The sequence below is a fragment of the Panthera pardus genome, unplaced genomic scaffold, assembly GCF_024362965.1.
Source record: "Panthera pardus isolate Hobbes unplaced genomic scaffold, ASM2436296v1 HiC_scaffold_22, whole genome shotgun sequence".
Lineage (NCBI taxonomy): Eukaryota > Metazoa > Chordata > Mammalia > Carnivora > Felidae > Panthera > Panthera pardus.
The window spans coordinates 44,956,760-44,978,313 of record NW_026526788.1 but is presented as its reverse complement, the minus strand read 5'-3'; the positions used below and the strand labels follow the sequence as shown (position 1 = coordinate 44,978,313).

At 50.3% G+C, this 21,554-nt stretch overlaps 2 long non-coding RNA genes across 2 annotated transcripts in view; both read left to right on the top strand.

Moving 5' to 3' along the window:
- Positions 1-8,065, top strand: part of LOC128779016 (uncharacterized) — a 58,396-nt gene extending 50,331 nt beyond the window's left edge. Inside the window, exon 6 of the long non-coding RNA XR_008424855.1 lies at positions 7,967-8,065. This is a non-coding gene — a long non-coding RNA (uncharacterized LOC128779016). The remainder of the gene's footprint in view (positions 1-7,966) is intronic.
- Positions 8,066-10,124: 2,059 nt separating this feature from the next.
- On the top strand, positions 10,125-21,272 carry LOC109264542 (uncharacterized). The gene is made up of 2 exons (XR_002078771.2): positions 10,125-10,694; positions 20,711-21,272. It is a non-coding gene; the product is annotated as an uncharacterized LOC109264542 (long non-coding RNA).
- Positions 21,273-21,554: the final 282 nt, after the last annotated feature.

Sequence of the window (21,554 nt, the reverse complement as noted above, 5' to 3'; positions counted from 1 at the left end):
CTCCCTGCAAGCCAATGTTCATCCATCCTTGGCTTCATTCTCCTCCTGTGTGTGTTACTGTTGGAGGAATTGGGCGAGGGGTGTTGGAGCAGAAGGAGAAGCTACTAGACAAAGCAAAATCCTTTAACTCCACATGTCTTTTGCTCGAAAGTCTGACACCATCACCCTGCTTCCATGTACCGACACTTGCCAGAGTGAAAGACCCTCTGAGAGCAGCAGTGCCTGGGGACACAGGGGGTGCTGCTGTGGAGGAGAAGTGGTGACTGAGCAGGGCCTGAAGGCTGCAGGGAGTGCACAGTGGGAAGGGGGTCACAGGCATATGGACAGCATGTGCTCTTCCCGAGAAGTGCAGGCGCTGCGGGGCCATCCCTCTGAAGCAGCCTCATGATAGCTGCTCAGAACTAAGACAAGAGCAAAGGGGGCAGAAGTGGGTCCTGGAATGGGTACTTGAAGTCAGATCCTGGCCCTGTACCTGCCAGAGGTCTGGAGGAGGCCACCTGCCCTCTCTTAGCCTCAGGTTCCCTCTCTGTAAGCTTGGGTAGGAATACCTAGCTCATGGGTATTAGAGGTTAAGGAAAGTGTAGATCGGCCCATAGTATACGCTCAGTTAGTGAGGAGTGTCATTTTGGATGAACACCGGTGTTACATGGCTTGGCCTGGCACAGATTTGCCCACTTCTGGTTCCTTCTGCCTGTGTGCTTGTGGCAGGAAGGCTCTACTCACTATTTTTGGCTCCTCTGGAGCCTGATCTGTCCACATGCAGCCAGCTGACTGTTCCCTTCTCTGCCTGTATCTAATTACAGTGTGGGCTGTCAATTTACAGTTCTGTCTTGCAAGGAAATGCTTCTTTGCAATAAAAAATCCTGGAATATAAATTGCAGATGACACTTCCTTGAGACTGAGAGCCAAAGCTCTGCTCAGGGTGGCCCTAGCCAGGCTGGCGAAAGGGTGCACAGGAGATAAGCCCAACTGCTCCTTCCTGGCCAATCACAGAGCCCCGTGTCATGGTGGGAAGGGTCCTTATGAAGTGTGAGCCTTGAGCAGGCAGCCTGGCACAACTGAGTTCAAAGCAGCATTGTACTGTTGGTTACTGTGTGTGGGAGAGGACGTGTCACTTACAGACATCAAGCCTCCGCTGGGTGGACCACTGCCATCAGTGCCCTCGGGGGCCAGGCTGGTGCCGTGAGCAGGAGGCATGTGTCAGGCCAAGCCAAGGATGGTTGATTGCATGTGAGGTGTAGTGCAGTAAGGCAGGCGCTGGCCCCTGAGGAGCTCCCCTGATGTGAACAGGGCCCAGACAATGGTTGACATGCAGAAATATGAACCCACCATTTCCAGGTGTTCCCATTGTTGAAGAATGCTAGTGATCTGGGTTATTAGGGAAAATGTGAAGGCTTTAAGTGTTGATACCCATTTTTGGAAGACACTTGAATGCCTAACAAACCACAACAGCAGCCAGTATTGGGCCACAGGCCCAGAATCTATTTTCTTCAAAGCAGAGAATTTGCAAACACTGCCCTGATCAATGGGAGCTGCAGGGAGACCTGAAGCAGGAGAAATAAGGACAGCCAGGTCCAAGGTTGTGCTATAATAAAGGTTGTGTAAATAAATAAATTGAGCTAGGGCAAACCAAGCTTCCAGGATTGGAATGACCCAGTCTGGGACAGGAGTCAGTGATGGAGGCTAATGACCTTGGGCTTGCAGTTAAAGACCCACATGTTATCCTGGCTAAATCCTTAGGGATCCAGTCTACCAGCTGTCTTCTCTATCCCCTGATGTTTGCTTCAGGGGAGGCTCAGCAGCCTGGTGAAGGTCTAGGGTCTAGACCTGCACCTCACATATTAGTGTCTCCACACTGAAAGAGGAAGTGCTTGTTGAATCCCGGGTGGGTTGTGTGTAGTCCATGAAGCCTCAGGCAAAGGCAGGGGAAGAGCAATCATGTGAGACTTCCAGAACCACAGCTAAGACAGAACTTACCTTTACTTTATCTTTACTTTAACTTATCTTTACTTCTGTGCAGGGTCCTGGGCTCTTTGTCTGCCTCATCTGAGTCCCAGCCCTGCTCCTGGGGTCTCCAGCTTCATTGTCCTCGGTCTTCTCTCATTAATGTGGGAGACCCCATGGAGAGGACTGTCTGCACCCTTCAGTGTGTACTTGGGCATTTCAGGGTCAGAAACTTATGGCTGGAATTGCCCCTATGCAAGACTGAGGCTGAATGCCTTTAATGCTGTCCCACTGTCAGGAGTGGAGAGTGGCCCTGAATACTCAAGGCCCCTTTTCACTCAGAATGGACCCTCAGAGTGAGACTGGGTGAAGATCGGGCCCCAGGGAGTCCCGCATCTAGGTTTCGACATGTTTACTTTCTCACAGGAGTCACTGGGAAGAATCAGAGGGAAGGCAGCCCTCAGTGCTACCTCACAAGATCTTTGGATGTTTCCTTTGCAGAACCACATATGCACAATTTTTCATAATTGGCGTGGATCTAACCAATAATAAACAACTTCTTTGCAAATATGTTAAGAACAACATCACTGTATTCAGTAAGTATACCCCTTGGTGTCTCCAAGTGACAAATGCCCTACAAAAGGCTGCCTTCCCCTCAGCCACCTAGGCCTTCAATGCCCTTGCTGGCCATTCACTGTGGGCACTGTGAAGATAGATCAGCGTGGACACATAGAAGGAGGGACCTGACTGGGAAGCCTGGTCACCTACACCTCAAAGCTGGGAAGTCATCAACCCCCAACACCACAAGAGCCTCTCAGAGCAGGGCTTTAACCCCTGCCAAGAATGGCTGTGCTGTGCTGGGTTTGCCCCAGAGCTGTATTCCCCCTCCCTTGGCTCAGCTCTTACTCACCTTGAGAGACAAGGACCCAAATCCATTGAGTCTGCTGAAGAGAAACACAGGCAGCCCTAGGGCTTCGAGTCTGGGCCAGGTTCACTGGTAGCCTCCCAGGAGAATGTGTGCATCTGGGATTGAGAGAGGATGCCAGTTGCCAGAACAGTACCCTGGAATCCTGGCACAGGCACACATCACATGTGTGACCTTGACCAAACGAGGGTTCTGTTCTCAACCTCTTTTTCCTCTACTGTAAAATGAAGCCAATATGGTAGCTGGGCTGACTAAGTCATATCACATATGTAGGCCTATAATTGGGAAATGCTCAGGCATCAGGTGTTCTTCCATGGTGGGTGAGCGGTCAGAGGAAGCACACAGTTGGGCAGACAGATGTGCCCTCAGCACTGAGGTGGGTGTGATTCTCCCCAGAGAGCGGGGTGATGCAGTAGGACTATCTCCCACTGAGCCCCCAGTGCATCCAGTGGACCTAATGAGATTATATGCAGTGAAGTCTTACTGCAAGGCCATCTGGTAAACCCATAGCAAATCCTCTCCCCCAGAGCATCTCTAGCCCCTCTCCTTTCCGTGGGTACACAGAACGGGGCAGGGAACTGTTGTTGCCACATTTCCACACTTGCAGTGTGTAGATGTCCTCAGGAAATGAGTTTTCTTTGTTCTGTACTTCCTTGGGAGTGGCTTAGGCACTGAGTATGACTTACATGGAGAACTAATGTTGATAGTGCACTCACTACATCAGGTAATGTGCTAAGTACCTTGCATATGCTATCCCCAAAATTCTCAAATAGACCTACTGTCATTTCTCAGTAGAGCTGTGGAATGAGGCACAGGGGCAATTAATGATTTTGCCCAAGGCCAGGAGCCAGTGTAGGAAGAGCCAGAAAGTAGACAGGTGATCTGATTGCCTAGTCTGGGCCTTTGCCTTGCTGAGCTGATAGTTCTTGGGGAACATTAGACACAACCTATCTCCTAGGAAATGTGCACAGATACTTCCCCTGTGGTCTGTGACCGTACTGGTTCCCACTATGGAGATCACCAGTGTTTCTCTTCAGTGTGGACCTGTGCCAGGGCCTCACGTGGGAGAATCCAACATAAATTCCTGTGCATCTCAGCTGATGGCCAGTCTGAATCCATTCAGAGGCTGGTCGGAAGTGGCCCAGCAAGATTTTTTTTTTATTGCCAAGATCCCTGATGCACTGATGAGGAGTGATTTGATTTTTTTTTCTAATTACATTTTTCTGAGATTTACACATCTGAGAAAACATTTTAGAAAATATAGAGAAGCTTATAGAAAGTGTTAAAATTAACATTTCTTTGTGTTTTATCTTTTCTGTCTTTAGTGTATAATGTTTTTATGTTTTAAGCAATTCTGTAACATGGCAAATTAAGTATTCAATTTAATCAGTTAATAGTGGTTTGAAAACTTTACACTCTGGCAAGCTTCTGAGCCTCAGTATGCTGGCTGCCTGCCATCAGCTATTCTCTGCTGGGAACACCCTACTGGCAAGTAAACTGCATTTCTTAGGGATTTTTTTCCCCACTAACCCCAACCATCCTACCTCGCCGATACAACTCTTTTCCCATAACCATACGTGGCGATTAACTTTTGTTATCATCCCAGTGAAAGGGTCAAACAGTTCAGGAGCTTATACCTAATCTGATGGGTGAGTTAGGGCCAAAGCTTACCCACAAGAAAATGAACCATTCTGAGGGAATATACATAACTTGTGACCAAAGTTCGGGGTATGAAAAGAGTTAGGTCTCAGGAGAGAGAGGGTGCCACAGCTACAAGAGACACAATTGTTTTGGGCCTCTTGAGTGCCACCTCCCAGCTCCCACTTAAGCACAAAACAAAACAAAGCCCCTCTCACTTCCTCAGGTTTTGCTATCTCATTAAATGGTACCATCATCCCAGTTGTTCCAGCCAAACCCTGCCCATCAACTGTAGTTCCTCTTTGCTCTCACTCCATATCTAGTCCACCAGCAAGTCCTGCTGCCCCAGTGTCCAAAACATACCTGGATCTGGCCAGCCCCTTGTCAGAGCCATCATTCTTAGAATAAAACCCAAACCCCTTCTGAGGGCCCACAATGCCCTGCACACCTCTCCTCACTCACGTCTTACCTCAATAAGCTCAGCTAGTTCTTCCCCAGGCCCTTGGCACATGCTGCTCAACAGGTTGGACACTCTTCCCTTGAATATTTCCTCAGATTTCCCCTCACCTGGTTTCACCTCCTGGATCTCCTCCTCAAAGATACTTTATTTTTAATGGAAATTTTCAACAATATACAAAAGTAGCAAAAATGGTATAATGAACTTGACACAGCTTCACCTACTTTCAATAATCAACACTGGCTAGTCTGTTTTTGTTGATGCCTTCATCGTGAATTACTTTGAAGCAAATCCCAACCATCGCATCATTGTGGGATAAATGTTTCGGTTCCCCTAAGGGAAACGGTTTCTCTAAAGGACAGGACAGGCCCTGCATTCCTAAGTAGCTGTCCCTTCCCTTCTGTTCTCTATGCCTTCTGTGGCTTATGATTGTCTCCTGACTTGTCACTCTCTGCATTTATTTTGTTCTTTGTTAGTTATTTCATTGTCTGTCTCCCTCCCATCCCTCAAACATAGGGCCCTTGAGGGCAGGAACTCAGCCTGCCTTTTCCATTCCAACCAGGCATTGCACAGGGCCTGGTGCATAGCAGGGGCTCAGAGGAAGGCAGCAAAGAGAAGCTCACGTCTACCAGAATGTTGTTAGTCTGCTTGTCAGGGACCAGCTGAGGGGAGATGGATGGATGGACATGCTCATTGACATTATTCTCTTGTGGTTTTCTCTTAGCTAATAAACCTTACCCTCCAAAAGGAGACTCAGTACTTTGCCATGGCCATGAATTTAAGACAGATGGAGAGTAAGTACCCCAGGTTGGGGGTCAGATGGGCATTTTTGCCACCATGAGGTGTACAGAGTGTGGGATGCCATGTCATGGGCAGTACGTGCCTAACTTAGGGAGGACTCAAGGCATCCTGGCCACCTGCCCTGGTGGTGGTCCCCAGAGGCACTCAAGAATTCTCTCAGCCCAGGCTCTGCTGGGAAAGGTAGGATTGAGAGGATGATGTCCCTGGGGATGGTAACTGTGCTCCAGACAGCCATTCAAGAGCCAAGACGACATGCACTGTAAATAGAAAAGAGTCAGTGTTGGTGATACCAAGCCACCCTCCCTGGAAAGGCATCTGTCTCCATGCAGGGCTCCTTGTGCCTGGACACACTTCAGTGCAGAGGTTGATCTTATAGGAGTTGGGGTGAGTCCTCCTTACTCATGCCATGTGCCCACTGATGGACCCAATGCCTGATGATCAAAATCATTGCAATATAGAAAGCTGCTGGCTACAGCTGAGCCAACTGCAAGAACTATACCTATCTACATTGGTGGTTACCATATTCCTTTTGTATGCTTTAGGACCCTCGTCGTGCAATACAGCCTGGAAAATGGCAAAACATTCAGAGGCAACATGATTTTCGATGGCACCGACTGTGTGAGGGCCAGGGTGGGGCTGCGGCCTCCCTCCTGGACTGTCCAGGACCACTGTACGGGAGGAGCAGACACCAAGGGAGGCAAAAGAAGGGGAAATGTCCCAGCCAGTCCGAGCAACTACTTTGTGCAGACAGGCAGCTGGGACAACTTCTCACAGCCAGCTTGGGGCCCTCAGCCCTTCATCGGAAAGCTGTCCACACATCGGGTTTGTGAGGTGCCCTGGGAGCACTTCCACAAGAGCACCTGCCATGTAGCTTCCTGTCCAGCAGGTGCTGCAGAACCTCTGCTGTCTCTCTCTGGGAACCAGGTGTCCCTGAAGGCAAAGGAAAGGGAATGGTTAGAGCTCTAAGCAGAGTCCAGAAATGGTGCTGGGGCTCTGCCACCCCGCCTCGCCCCTTGCTACCTCTGCTGGCCCAAGAATAGTGGTGGGGAGCTCGGGGCTCCATCCTGCATTCCAGCTGGGCAAGTGGGAGAGGCTTGGAGGCAAGTGTTAGGAGCCCGAGTCCAGGACCTCTGGGGCAGCGGGGTGCTCCAAACCCAGGCCCCAGACACAGGGGATCTGGAGAGCGGGACCCACTGTGGCCCTGTGCAGTCGGGGTGTTTCAGTAGCTGCTGACACAGCTGAACCCACACACGCCCATCACTGCTCACGAGCCCAAGCCCACTTGGGGAACACCCCTGTCATTTTGCAGAGGGCATCAGCCTCCCCTCTGCCTCTGCTGCTTTCTCCTGCTCCTCAGCCATCCATCTCTGCTAACTCTCTGACCTCTGCTGGACCTTGGTGGGAAGCTGCCAGGGCTGTGGGGAGGGCCTGGGACTCAGCTCAGGGACGGGCACGTGGGAAAGAGGGTGCTGCTCCCAGGTGCCCACTTCTCGGAGCTCCACGTCACCCGGGCACCTGGGGCGGGGCAGCATGACATGGGCGACAGAGCACGTTAGGCACAGGAAGAGGGCTGCCTGGGAGGAGCGATGCCCGTGCATGATTGCCACCAGCCTAGTGTCCAGTCCCAGCTGGGAGGGTTCCAGCAGCATGGACAGTCCTCCGACTGTGTGTTCACTTGTGCCAGGACAGGCACTCACCGACCAGCAGACCACACTCAGCCATTTGTCCCTCAGGAGCCTAACTGACAGGCCGCCCTCAGCAGGCACATTTAGGAAAGAACTCAGGAGGAGCCTGAGTTCATGGGCCCCCACCCTGCTTCCCCTTCCTGGGCACAGACTCTGTCCCCTGTAGCTCCCCTGCGTCAGGGAAAGCCGAGCATTTGGTTTAGGGCAGGACTGCACCGCGTGCGGCTGAGGCATGCAGTGGGGGCTGGCATGTCACACATGGGGATTCCGGTCCTTGTCAGGGCTCTGGGCCAGAGCCTCGGAACGAAGCCAGTGGTGGGCTCTGTGGCCCAGGGCTCCGCAGCGGCTCTTTGAGTGCAGTCTTGTCCTCCAGGCCTTCAGTGCTCCCTGGAGGTGGGGAAATCTGAGGTGAGTGGGAACAGGCGATGTGCAGGTGTAGTGTAAGGTGCTGGGGGGAGGCACCCAGTGAGGGCCATCCAGACCCACCCAGGACTCTGACTTTTGTGCTTTTTGCAGGCCAATACATCGGAGCCCACAGATGCCCCAAAGGAGGAGACTTCAGTCCCCACAGTTGGCACACAGAAGACAACAGTGCCCACAGTTGTCACACAGGAGGCACCAGCACCCATGGCTGTCACAGAAAAGCCTACCCTTGACTACCTATTCCCATTGTTTGTCCCAACCCTGATCATTATCGTGGTGGTGATCTGCTGTCTCTGCTGCTGCAGGAAAGTGAGTGACCCCTGTGAGTGATCCACACAGCCCTATGACACAAACTGTCCCCAGGCCACAAGGTAACCAAGCCCCACTCACCCCATGATCCTGCCAGTGGGCAGGTTCCCAGCAGCTCCCAGTTCATCACATGAGCAAACACAGGCACAGACTGTGTCTACCATTCCTGGGCAGAGACTCAGCTTGCATCTCAGGGACCCCCTGCTTCATGCTTGTTTCCAGAAGTGGCCTATGAGTTGCCCTGTCCTCTGGGGAGAAGTCACCCCAGTACCTAGTGACAAGGGAGGCATCACAGCAGCCAGGCTTCTGAAGGACTCAGGGAGACCAAGCACCAGAAGAGGCCTCTGATGCTGAGGGAAGATTATTACAAAACACAGATGAACTTTCAGAAAAGGAGCCTTCAATTTCAGAACTTGGTCCCTGCCCAGGCTCTGATGTATGTTGGGCTGCATTTTGTTGATCTCCATCCCTGTCACCCGCCAGGGCAAGAGGTTTGGCCACAATTATATTTTAGTGACTACAGGCTGGGGAGGTTGGAGGAGAGTGTGTTACTTGGCATTGAGCTGTGAGGCAGGCCCGGCCCAGATGAGCACAAAGAGCCAGGGCCGGTGAGCTGTCTGTGGATCCTCAGGGTAGAAGCCTAAAAGAGATCCAGAGGAAGTAGTTATAGCAGGACACTATGTCAGAGGAAGGGGACCGGGCCTGGGTTTGGGTAGGAAAAAGACCCCACTGGCCAGCGCTGTACTGACTGATGGCACTGTTGCCTGAGGAGGCTGCATCTGCCAGGGACAAATGAATGCAGCCCGGGCCCCTGAAAACGCTCCCACCCTGACAGCCCTCCTGTCCACTGCACAGCCCTAAGACCAGGGTTTTCCACCAAAGGCAGACCCTGGGACCAAAGGGACGGGAGAGACTTTGTCAGCCTTTGGGGAAAAGGTCATATTTATAAATAAATTGCATTTCCTGGTTTTTACCATATGGGACACTGCCATAGTGTAGGAAGCTACTGATGTGTCCTTAAAATCTCCCAATGCACCATTGCTGAGTGGCCACTAAGAGGTGCGGGAGCAACAGATGTTATATGTCTGCACCAGAAGCTCCCAGACAAAACAGCAAAATGTGCTTTCTCTTCCTAGAAGCCAGAGACATGTATACAGACACGTACCCCGGTGATTGTCCTTTCTTGTATGTACTAGGAAGACACTATAAGACGGATAGAGGTGAGAAGGGCTTTTAGGTGGGGCTGAGGGACAAGGGAGGGCAGCCAGTCCATGGCCCCACATGAACCATGACTTGGGTGGAGATGAGCTTTGTGGGCACTACATCGATCGCTGGGCACGGGAAAAACTGCAGAGGCCATCCTGATCCCGGGCACCAGGAGAGGGCAAAGACTGTGAGGGCTCTTGCCGTCACCAACACCACTTGGAGCCTGGCACCAGGCTTGGAAGGGGCCCAGGTTTGCAGATGTTGGTGGCTGGCCACAGCCCACCAGTCCCAGGCTGTCTGAGGTTGTCAGCGGCTCCAACAATGGCTTCCATTTTCCTGGCCAGCAGGCAGAGGAGTAAAACACAAGCTCAATCACAAACAGTCTCCCACAGGTCAGAAAAAGAATCGTTTAAGGAAAATTCTGAGCAAAGTTTGTTCCATGAGTCAGCTCAGCAGAGTGAGGGACTAAGCTAACTACGTTGTCCTTGGACGCACTGACATGGGGACAAGGGCCTCAAGGAGGAGGAGGCTGTGAGGAAACATCCTCACAGGAAGTGCTAGGGCCGCACCTGGGTGGGAGCTCAGGGCCTGCAGGGGGGCATAAAGACAGGGTGGGGAGGCCCCAGGCGGCCCTGGCTGAGAAAGGAAGAACCCCATATTCTTCCTTTATGGGCTGTGCCCTCCTCCTGGTCCTGCATCTCTGGTGATGCACCGGTTGGAACCATTCTACCTGAAGTCCTGAGGCCACCTGTCCCTAGGTCCAGGGCCTCTTGCCGGTGTCCTCCCTTCCTGTCTCCCCAGCAGCCCTGGGATCAGCCCTCTTCCCCTTCTGCCTCTGGTGTGACCCACTTCGGGTGCTTGTCCCCTTCTCCCAGCTCCTGCCCAGCTCCCTGATGCCCACATCACATTCCCCTGCAAAACCTCTCCTTGTGACCCCGCATGTCCCCCACCTTAGACCCTTCCTCTCAAAGCAGCCCCTGCCTTCTCCTCCTACACCAGAAATACAAATCATTTCGGGTTCCAAAACAATCTGTGACCTACAGTGACACTGCCTGCCCTGAAACACACAAGGCCACCAGGCCCCTGCCCCAGGCGGAGACTACAGGGCGGCCTCGGTGTGTTCCTGGGGACAGAGCCCTCTGGAGCCATCTCAGGCAGAGGGGCCTCTACCCCTCTGGAGGTGACGGCCAGGCCCTGGAGCTTCCTCACAGCCACATCTGCTTTTCAGGGCAAACTGGACACCTTGTGTGACTTTGTGCAAAGCTGCAACCAGATCCCATTGATGTGGTGTCAGCCCAGGAACGCGGTAAGCAGGGGCACAGGGATGTTCCCTGGGCAGGCGCCCTTTTCTCTTTGGCCTTGGCAGCTGAGCTCAGGGACTATGGGTCAGAGAGCCCTGTCCAGGCATCGGCCGGGAGGATGCCCCAGACGAGGAGACGCGGTGCTCATGAGCCTCCTGTGTGGATTCTGGGTGGGGCGCCTGCATTTCCTTGCTGGTCCCCATCAGAAGGACAAGAAACTTTCTTGGGGAAAGTGTTACCCGGTGCCTCCAAGCTTAAGTGAAAGAGGCTGGAGAAGGAGGCAGGCCAGCAAGTTCTCCTGACCCCCAGCCATCATCCCTCCCCACCGAGCTCCCCAACCTGTGTCTGCTGGATCCACACCCTCATCCTCTGAGACTCTCCTGGGCGGCTCCCTCATGTGCCAGGAATGCTGGAGGGCATGGTGACACCCCCATGTTGTTGACCAACATTGCGTGCTTTTGCCAGCTAGTAGAGTCCCTCCACGTGCCACTGCCTGTGACAATGGGGAGAAGCCTGCATGTTACAGGTGTCCCCCTTGGAATTTATTAGTTGTGACGGCTAATTATTAGAGTTCCTCCTATGCCAGCTGCCAGTCTAAGAACTTTCCATAATTTCACATTCAATCCTGCCAGTAACTGTACGTGCAGGTACTACTAATATGCCAGTTTTACCAAGGAGGGACCAAGGCACACAGAAATCAAGCAACTTGCCCCAGGTCACAGAACCTGGGAGTGGCAGAGCTGGACTTGAACCCCAGGGCCTGCCACCACCCTTCTCACTGCCCTGCCCCCATCAGGTCAGCACTCATGAAACCATAATGGTTTCCCCAAAACCAATGCAGGGCTCAGAATTAGGGCCCATGAAGAGCATGCTCCTGGCTTGCCTGGGACTCATGTGCCTAAGCTTCCCCATGATCAGAACCTCAGACTGGGCCAGGTGCCTGGAGGACGTGGTGTCCCCAGTATCTATAGTGAGGGCTGCATTAGTCATTTTCTTAGTTCAGGCAAGCATGACTGTCCCTGGTGGTCAGGTGAGCATTAGGAGTCCTGGGCACGCCTGGGAGTGGGGACCCTGCTGAGGAGACACATGGATGTGTGCTGACACCCAGCAGGGCCATGTCTGCTGTCAGAGGTTTCAAGGCTCCTCAGGAGACCACTGGGCTCCTGGCTCTGGGTCTGAACAGAACTCGCGGTCCCAGCCATGTTTGCACAGACACCCATTCTGCATCTGGATCTCCTGGAGCCTCTTCCAGGGCCACAGCCCCATTATGGTCGCTAGCACCACACCAGCCTTGTGCCCTGAACCCACCCAGCCACGTCCACTCCGGGCAGAGGGACAGAGCAAGACATGGAGGGAGGCCCAAGACCAGAGGGAGGACAAGGGAGAGATACCAGAAAGGGCCATCCTACCCCATCGAGGGGAGGGCAGGGGCACTGGGCACCTTCTGATATGGTCCCTTTCCCAACCCCTACTGGGAGTGTCATGGATTGTGGGGCACTTGCAGCTGCCCAGCGCTCTGCCAGGCCCCTACCATGCCAGCTCTGGAGTCAGCCCAGTATTCTTTCAAGCTGAGAATGGCAGTGACCCCGTTTGTTTGCTGATGGGAAAACAGTCCTGAGAGGCCAGCAAAGTCACAGAGGCCACCCAGAGAGCAAGTGGCAACACCCAGGGCCATCTAAAGTAACCCCCCTCATCCTGAGCAGAGCTGGGAGCCCATAAGTAGGCCCTTTGGGTGTGGGCTCCCTTCCCACTCCTGGGTCCCTCCCATGTGACTTTGTCCCTCTGACCATCCTCCTGGAGACCCGAGTGTAGCTGTTTTCTTCAGGACCATCTCTCCCTACGCACATATACAGAATGACCCAACAAGACTCAGTCTACTTTCTTAATTTTGAGTCAAACCCTGGCTCCCATCTGAGGTCCTGATTCTCTTCCTTTGTTGCTTTATCCCAGGGGAGCCCATTAACTCACCAACAGGACCACTGCTAGGTCCGCCAGGAAATTGGGCCAACAGTGGCCAACGTTACCCTCCCCCACTGCACATGGTGCACGGTCACAGAGCTGTGTCCCAGTGTACATACCCTGCGTGTCCCCCACACAACGCCCTGTGCACAGCGTCTCCTTTCCTCCTCACAGCCACCCCGCAGGGACCACACCTGCCAGTGACACAGAGCTTCCCGAGGCCAGACATTGTTCTAAGTGTTTAATACAACTAACTCTTTCATCCCCCCACAATTCCATGGGGAGAAAGCCGAGGCCCCGCACAGTGAAGTCTCCTGCCCAGAAGCTCTAGGGCCCGCATCAGGAGCTGACGCCTCACTGCCAGCCTGGCTCCTTCTCTTCTAGCAAGGTGGTCACTTCTCTGCATGTCACAGCTGTGGAAACTGAGCGCCTGAATTTTAGTGATGGACTCAATGTGACGGGGCTGTGGAGAGGTGCGGCAGGGCAGGTGATGACCCCCGGAAGGTTCACGTACAAGTCTAGGCTCCAACACCCATATCCTGCTGCCAGGGTCATAGGGAAACATCTGGACTCTGTCCACAGAGTCCACAGAGTCCATCTGTCCACAGCACAGTGTGTTATATATGCAAACAATTGTGAATGTCACTATGTTATTTTGATGGTATGCTGATAACAGACCTCCTTCTAAATATGAGCTCATGTATGTTTGCTGGGAAAGTGTTCTTCCATGGAACAATTAGAACCTGGATACAGATCGGCCTTATGATGTATTCATGCCAAGGAGCTCCTGAGTCCTCTGTCCTTGCCCATGGCACGGAGGGAGCTCCATCAGGGAGGGGGGTGTGACAAAGCTGGGACGTAGTTTCCCCTCTCCAGGAAGACTGAACTTGATAGCTGTCTGTCAAGCCAGTGAACTTTGAGAAGATCTCAGATCATAACCTTGGGGTTGTGATGCAGCTGGCTTTCCTGGGCTCTGCAACCCTCTCCTCCCCCTGACCCAAAACTCAAAGACACACACACGCTCACACACACACACACACACACACACACACAGGCAACCCAAGCATGTGCAAGGACATGCTGACACATGCACACATTCCCCATGAAGTAGCAGGAAACGAGGTAATGGAGCCCATGCCCCAAAGCATGGAGATTCGGGCTAGCAGTCACCAATTTGCCAGTGGATCCAAGGTTAGTCCCTTCACTGTGCAGCACTGAACTGATGTAAACAGTAATTGGTCACTGCCTTAGGTCATCAAATGGTAGGAAGGCAGAGAGGAAGGAGACTCGCCTCCACCCCCAGACCCCTCCACTCAGCCCATGACACTTGCAACACAGTCTCAGGGTCTCTCTGGCCCTCCGCGTTCCCCCTGCCATGTGGGGCCCCTCTTTTCTCCCAGCAGTCCATGGGAAGATGCAGCCTGCAGCTCCCGGAGATGGACTCAGGCGTGGGAGACAGGACGGGCCTCCGCACAGGTGCCCCACAGTCATCCCTTGATGAAATCATAGAGATCCCACAGTGGTTGCTAGGTCTAGATAATCTGTTTATGCTCAGGAGTAAATAAGCAGAAATAAAGGAGCCTGAAATAAAGATAAAGATTCCAATCTGTTCTTAGCAGCAGCACACCCATGCACATGTGTAACGCAAATGTACTGACCTATAATGAAACCACAAACCTTCACTCACTGCTATAACAGAAGATTTGAATATGTGAAAACCTAGACCACATCGTCAGCTTTTCCCAAAGGAGCTCATGGTCTTAGCTCTCTTTTGGTGTAATTGTAATGAACATGCTTAGGGAACTTGATCAAACTCATTTAAAATTCTCCTCTAAAAATAGACATTTAAGAATTTTTGAAAAAGTAAGCAATGCAAGATTTACCTTATCCTATACTAAAACATTAAGCTCCAGCAATTTAAAGAATAAATATAATGATCCTATAGAATAATGGTCTCAATTCAACTAAACACTTATACACTGGAAGCGATTGTATAAATAAGGAATGGCCCCAGTTGGTGAGAGTATGTGTGTTTGCACATCTGTGTGAGCATGTGAACTTGAGAGTACTCACATATGTTTAATTATTAACATGATATTTTTTTGGTTTTATCTTTTTTTTGTTATGTTTTTTCATTTATATACAAGTTATATAACATATAGTGTAATAATGGTCTCAGGAGTAAAGTTTAGTGATTCATCACTTACATATAACACCCACTGCTCATCCCAAAAGGTGTCCTTCTTACTGCCTCTTGCCCATTTAGCCCAACCCCCCACCCAGAACCCCTCCAACAACCCTCAGTTTGGTCTCTGTATTTAAGAGTCTCTTATGGTTTGTCTCCCTGTTTTTATTTTTGCTTCCCTTCCCTTGTGTTCATCTGTTTTGTATCTTACATTCCACATATGAGTGAAGTCATATTTTTGTCTTTTTCTGATGAATTTCCCTTAGCATAATACACTCTAGTTCCATCCACATTTTTGCAAATGATAAGGTTTCATTCTTTTTGATTGCCAAGTAATAGTCCAGTGTGTGTGTGTGTGTGTGTGTGTGTGTGTGTGTGTGTGTGTGTATACATATATATACATACTACATCTTTATCCATTCATCAGTCGAACGACATGTGGGCTTTTTCCATAATTTGGCTATTGTTGATGGTGCTGCTGTAAACATTGGGGTGCGTGTACCCACTTTGAATCAGCAATTTTGTATTCTTTGGATAAATACCTAGTAGTGCAATTGCTGGGTCATAGGGTAGTTCTATTTTTAATTTTTTGAGGAACCTCCATACTGTTTTCCAGAGTGGCTACACACATTTGCATTTCCACCAGCAGTGCAAAAGGGTTCCTCTTTCTCCACACCCTTGCCAACATCTGTTCATCTGTTGTTTCCTAAATTGTTAACTCTAGCCATTCTGTGATGTGTGAAGTGGTATCTCATTATGGTTTTGATTGTATTTCCCTGATGATGAGGGATGTTGAGCATTTTTTCATGTGTCAGTTAGCCATATGGATGTCTTCTTTGGAAAATTGTCTATTCATGTCTTTTGCCCATTTCTTTACTGGATTATTTGTTTTTTGGGTGTTGAGTTTGATAAGGTCTTTATAGATTTTGGATACTAACCCTTTATCTGATATGTCATTTGAAAATGTCTTCTCCAATTCTGTCAGTCGCCTTTTAGTTTTGCTGATTATTTCCTATTCTGTGCAGAAGCTTTTTACCTTGATGAGGTCCCAATAGTTCATTTTCGCTTCTGTTTCCCTTACCTCTAGAGACATGTCCGGTAAGAAGTTGCTGCAGCCAAGGTCAAAGAGGTTGTTGCCTTTTTCTCCTGTAGGAATTTGATGGCTTCCTGTCTTACATTTAGGTCTTTCATCCATTTTGAGTTTATTTTTGTGTATGGTGTAAGAAAGTGGTCCAGGTTCATTCTTCTGAATGTCGCTGTCCAGTTTTCCCAGCACCATTTGCTGAAGAGAATCTTTTTTCCATTGGCTATTCTTTCCTGTTTTTTTCAAAGATTAGTTGGCCATATGTTTGTGGGTCCATTTCTGGGCTCTCTATTCTGTTCCATTGATCTGAATCTCTGTTCTTCTGCCAGTACCATACTGTCTTGATGACAATAGCTTTGTAATACAGCTTGAAGTGAGGGATTGTGATGCCTCCAGCTTTGGTTTTCTTTTTCAAGATTGCTTTGCTATTTGGAGTCTTTTCTGTAACATGATTTTTTTTTTAATTTGGCAAGCTCTTGGGGAAAAATACAAATTAAAGCACATTTAACAACATACCAACATAAATTCCAAGTAGCTTTGAAAGTTAAATATTTAAAAAGCTTTAACTCGTAGTAGTAATAGAATAAAATGCAAACAAATATTTATTTAAGGTTAGGTGTCTAGGTAAGTATTAAACCAGAGGAAGGAAATCACAAAAGTTCGTATTCACAGATTGAACTGTATCCATTAATTCAACAAAGATTTATTGCATGTCAGGTGCTGAGAGACAGAAGTTAGGCAGAAAAAAGCTATCTCCTGTCAGGAAGAGGGGGTAGGAGCCATGTCATGCATTTCTTTTGAAGAGTATCAGGTGGTGAAAAACACTGTCTAGAGACTTGAAAGTCATGAGTATGCCTAGTGCCTGGTTGCCAGAGCAGAATCTCAGTGACAGTACATTTAAGCTGAGAGCCAATTGATAAGAAGTCCATAGAGTGAAAATCAGAAGTCCTTCCAAGAAGATAAAAGAGCCAAGCAATTCTTCAGGGCTTTGGGTCTTGGAACATGGAAAGGCTGAAAAGTCAGTCTTGAAAGGTGGTTAGGAATCCCCTAGGCAGGCCAGATAAAAAAGGCACTCCACAGAGACAGAACAACCTGAGCAAAAACTGATAAATGGGAACTTAGTGGTTCTGAGAAAGACTTTTATCAGATTGCTTGCATCCTAAGCTCCAGAGCACAGCCTTATGAGAAACCTAACTAATCTTTTTTTTTAAATTTTTTTTTAACGTTTATTTATTTTTGGGACAGAGAGAGACAGAGCACGAACGGGGGAGGGGCAGAGAGAGAGGGAGACACAGAATCAGAAGCAGGCTCCAGGCTCTGAGCCATCAGCCCAGAGCCCGACGTGGGGCTCGAACTCACGGACTGCGAGATCGTGACCTGAGCCAAAGTCGGACGTCTAACCGACTGAGCCACCCAGGCGCCCCAAGAAACCTACCTAATCTTTAATAGTCCAGCCTCTCTATTTGCCTTCATGCTTACAAGATTGCTTCTGGAGCTCCAGCTATCACATCCACATTCCAGGGAGAAAGATGGAGGAAAGGCACAGGGGCTTTCTACAAATCACTGCCCAACAACCCCATCTTCCTTCCATTGGCCAGAGTTGATTTATATGGCCATCTTGATCAGCAAGGGAGACTTGGAAATGTCATTTTACAGCTGAGTGCATTGGCTCCCCCAACAAAATCAGGTCTTTGTTACCAAGGAATACAGGAAGAATGGACATGGCCATTCCCCACTCACCACATTAAAGATTTTAGCCCCATATTAAGGATGGGAAAATAGTTACCAAGATACCAAGTGACTTGCCTGTGGTCAGAGACACAATAGGAACCAGCTCCTTCCCCTTCACATAGAGTGTGCAATATTTAGTGCTTTTCCAAATCAACTTTTCACAGAAAGGCATAATAACCCAGAGAAACTTGGAGAGAAACCTGTGTGTCTTGCAGCTGTTGTGTGACGTATGGATGGCCTTTGTTGATGTGTGCCCATGGGCAGGATGGGCCTGAAGCTGTCCAGAGCAGAGAGGGATGGGGACCTCTGAAGACAGGCATCCAGTGCATCAGGAACCACTTTTTTCCTGTCTTTCTTCACACCTGCCAGCCCCCTCCCCCACCAGCTTTCTTTGAAGTAAAGTCTTTTCTGTGCAGCCTGTTCTGGGTGGAACACAGCACCCTTGCTACCAGATTAGCATCAGCACACTGGCAAAGGGGAGAACAGGTATTTGGGGAAAAATAAATCCTATGGCAGTGCAGTCATTCTTGTATATGGCCCATGAGCACTTACAGCATCCACACTGAATAGAGGCCTGAATAAACCCGTGTTAAAAATGACAAAGAGCTGTAGCATCCGGCATTCCCAAGGCCCCTGTATCCTTCTCCATTCCCAGGAGACTCCAGATCAGGAACATAGCATGGACATGAAGCCTCCCCATTCTGTTCTCTTTGGCTTCTCTTCAGTTCCACTGTGAGTCTGGCTGTGACATTACTGGCTTGACAACTGCTCAGACACAGCATCTCACTCAGCCACAAGTTTGTGCCAGAGGACATGCATTCTCTCATCCAGGAAAAGCCTTTTCTCCTTGTGCTGGAGCCTGTGAGTCTTCATGTGCAGGCTGCCCTAACAGCTGGTTGTGGCCACTGGAAGTCAAGGCAAAAGACCATAGGGAAGAGTGAGACAGGCTACAAATGGGGACATGTAAGGACCATGACAGCAGACATCAGAATTGGGGGGCAGGGGTGCTACAGAAGCCAGGACAAGGGGCCCAGCCCAGGTGGGGCACAGAAGCACCTGTGTGTCATAGCAACAGCTCTCTCCCTATCCTTAGGTCACTCCGTATGTACAGTATTGTCATTAACTGGCCTGTCACCACATGTGTCATTAACACAGCTCTTTCACGTCTGCTGCCTTAATCTCATCCCTGCTGTATCCCTGGCAGCATGATCTGTATTTTCCAGAGAAAAACACTGAGGGTCAAAGCCTACCCAGGCCCCCTCAGGCAAAAGACAGCTGGGCCAGAACAGGTACCCCCTCTCCTGCTTCCTGAGTCTGCCCGCCTCCTCTGTGGATGAAACCCTACTCGTGGCCTGAGCCACTCATAATACATGCACAACACAAGTGGGAGCTGGCAGGGGAATGGTGTGCACAACTCCAAAGATTCAGCATGAATCCTAAACGGGGTGTGCTCTCCAGGCTAAGTCTGCTCTTTCCTCCAGCGCTTTGCATGACTGCTCGCATTGTGAGTCCTCAGTTGAGCAAGTGCACTACTTTCCTGTGCTGCTCTAACAAAGTGTCACCAACTTAGTAGCAGAAAGCAATAGGTTTTCAGTTCCAGAGTTCTCACAGTCCTGGAGCCTGGCAGCGTGAAATGGGTTTTCCTGAGCAGAAATCCAGTTCTCGCCAGAACTGCTCTCGTTTTGGAGGGTCTGGGAATAATCCCCTTCCTGCCTTTTCTACTTTTGGAGCTGCATTCCCAGGGTTCCCTGGCTCCTGGCCCTTTTCTCCATTTATATGTCAGCAGAGCAGCACCTTAAATCTCTCTTCCTCCCCCTCCCAACACCTTCTCCTCTTCGGTGGTTAAATCACCTTCTCACAGGAACCCTGTGGTCGCCTGCAGGCCACCCAGATAACCCGGGATAACCTCCTCATCTCAAGATCCTTAACTTAATCACACCTCAAAGGCCCTTTTCCAGTGTAACCCCAAAACAGCTACAGGTTCCAAGGACCAGGAGCTGGGTATCTGTCAGGGCCATTGTTCAAGTGACCACAGCAAGCCAATGAACTAGAAGCTCCTTTGAGAGCAGGGACTGTCCAATTTGGCACTTTGCACCTTGTGCAGCACAGAATGAGCAGTGGGTCATAAGGCCTGAAGGTGCAAGTGTACCTGTTGTGGAGGGGGGTGTGCAAAGACCACACTAAGGAAGGGCCATGCCCAGAGACTTTGCCCAGTCAGTGTTCCTAAAGGTCTGGCTACCTTGGTGTGCTGGTAGGTTTGTTTGAGTTAAAAGCAGACCCTGTGGCCCTAGAGGAACTACTTGCTAGAAGGGAGCTGGAGGTCTGGGAAAGGCCAACATGGTCTCCCTCCTCTCAGGTGTGCTGCCTATGGAAGATGCAGGCCCTTTCTTATCACTGTCTAGAGTGGCCAGAGATACTGCCAGATGGCCAGTGTGCCCAGGCCACCCTCTTTGGCTTATCTGAGCCTTTCACCCAGGAGTTCTCAGCTGATTCAGAGCTAGGGACAAGGAGGGGATGACAGTAAACTAGGGGCAAAGTTCACTGCCCCGAAGCATCTGTGTTGTTCTTTTCCCAAACCAAGGGGTTCATGTTTGCTGCTGCCTCCACAGCCCATCTCCAGTCCGAGGATGCCCCTAGCTGCCCTTGCCCTGGGAGCCCAGAGCCTGGCCTGAGAGTTGTAGTGAGGACTTAACCCTTCAGCATACATTTGCTGAGGGAGGGGAGTCTGGGCAAGGCTCATGCTGCTGCGGCAGTCAGGCTTTGTTCTTGTTCCTGAGTCTCCCAGTCCAGGGAGGAGCAGACAAGTTCAATACCAGAACAGAAGGAGTCCAGGGTCAGAACACTGGGGCTGCCTGAAGGAGGCAGGGCAGACTCCAACTGAGCCTTGAAATAACAGCCCAGCCTGGAGGCCAGCACCCAGGAAGAGGAAGGGCATCATGAAGGTCCTATCATGTGGGTCCTGATGGGTCATGAGCCTGAACCTCTTGAGCCAAGGGCACCACAGCTTTCTGGTTCTAGCTCCAATGTATTCTCAGTGACCTTCTCTCTTCTCTTCCCTGCAGGGTCGATGCCTCAACTTTACCTTAGTGAATCCCCTCTGCAGGCAGTTGCCCTGTGACTCAAACATCTGCCTTACAGCCAGCCAGGAATGCTTCTCTCTCCATAACTGCTGCTCATGGTGCCAACACCCCTCTCCCATATGCTCCCGGCCACCCTCCAGGATGCTGCCACTGCTGCCTCCCCCTGCCCACGTGCTCTCCAGAACTACTTTACCACTCCTAGCCCCATAGCCCAGCCTCTAAAACCCCCAAGACCCAAGAATGTTAAGAGCTCTTTGTGTACCAAATTGGACATAGAAATTGAGTCTTGGTTTACGGTCTAAAGGAGTTAAAATTGTTGCTTATCAACAAGAGAGTTTGTTACTTTTTGAGCATTGTGCCACTGTAGGAAATGTATCTATACTCTTTCTGCCAGGATAAAGCACCTTGGTATGTATGGATGCAGACGTGGATGTGCCCCACTCCCCACAGCTTGGTCTTCATCTGTCATGAAGGGCTTGGATGCATGGGGTCTGAGTCAAATTTTGTTCTTTGTAAAAAGCCCAAAATATCTTTGAAATGTGAATGCAACCTGTTTCTCCATTCACTGGCTGTTACTTATCTCTGCTTTAATTTCCTCATTGAAAAGATGGAAATAATGGTGTCTCCTTTACAGAAGTCACCATTTATTGACTACATAAGTGTCTACATGCTGAAGGCTTAATTCTCTTTATTGCATGTAATTTTCCTAACAACCACACATAGGAAGCCACATGTGCATCATCTCCAACCCACCAAATGCCATGTTCCTAAACACAGCCTGCCAGATTCTTGAGACCATTGTGTGTCTAGATTCTGCCAATTGCAG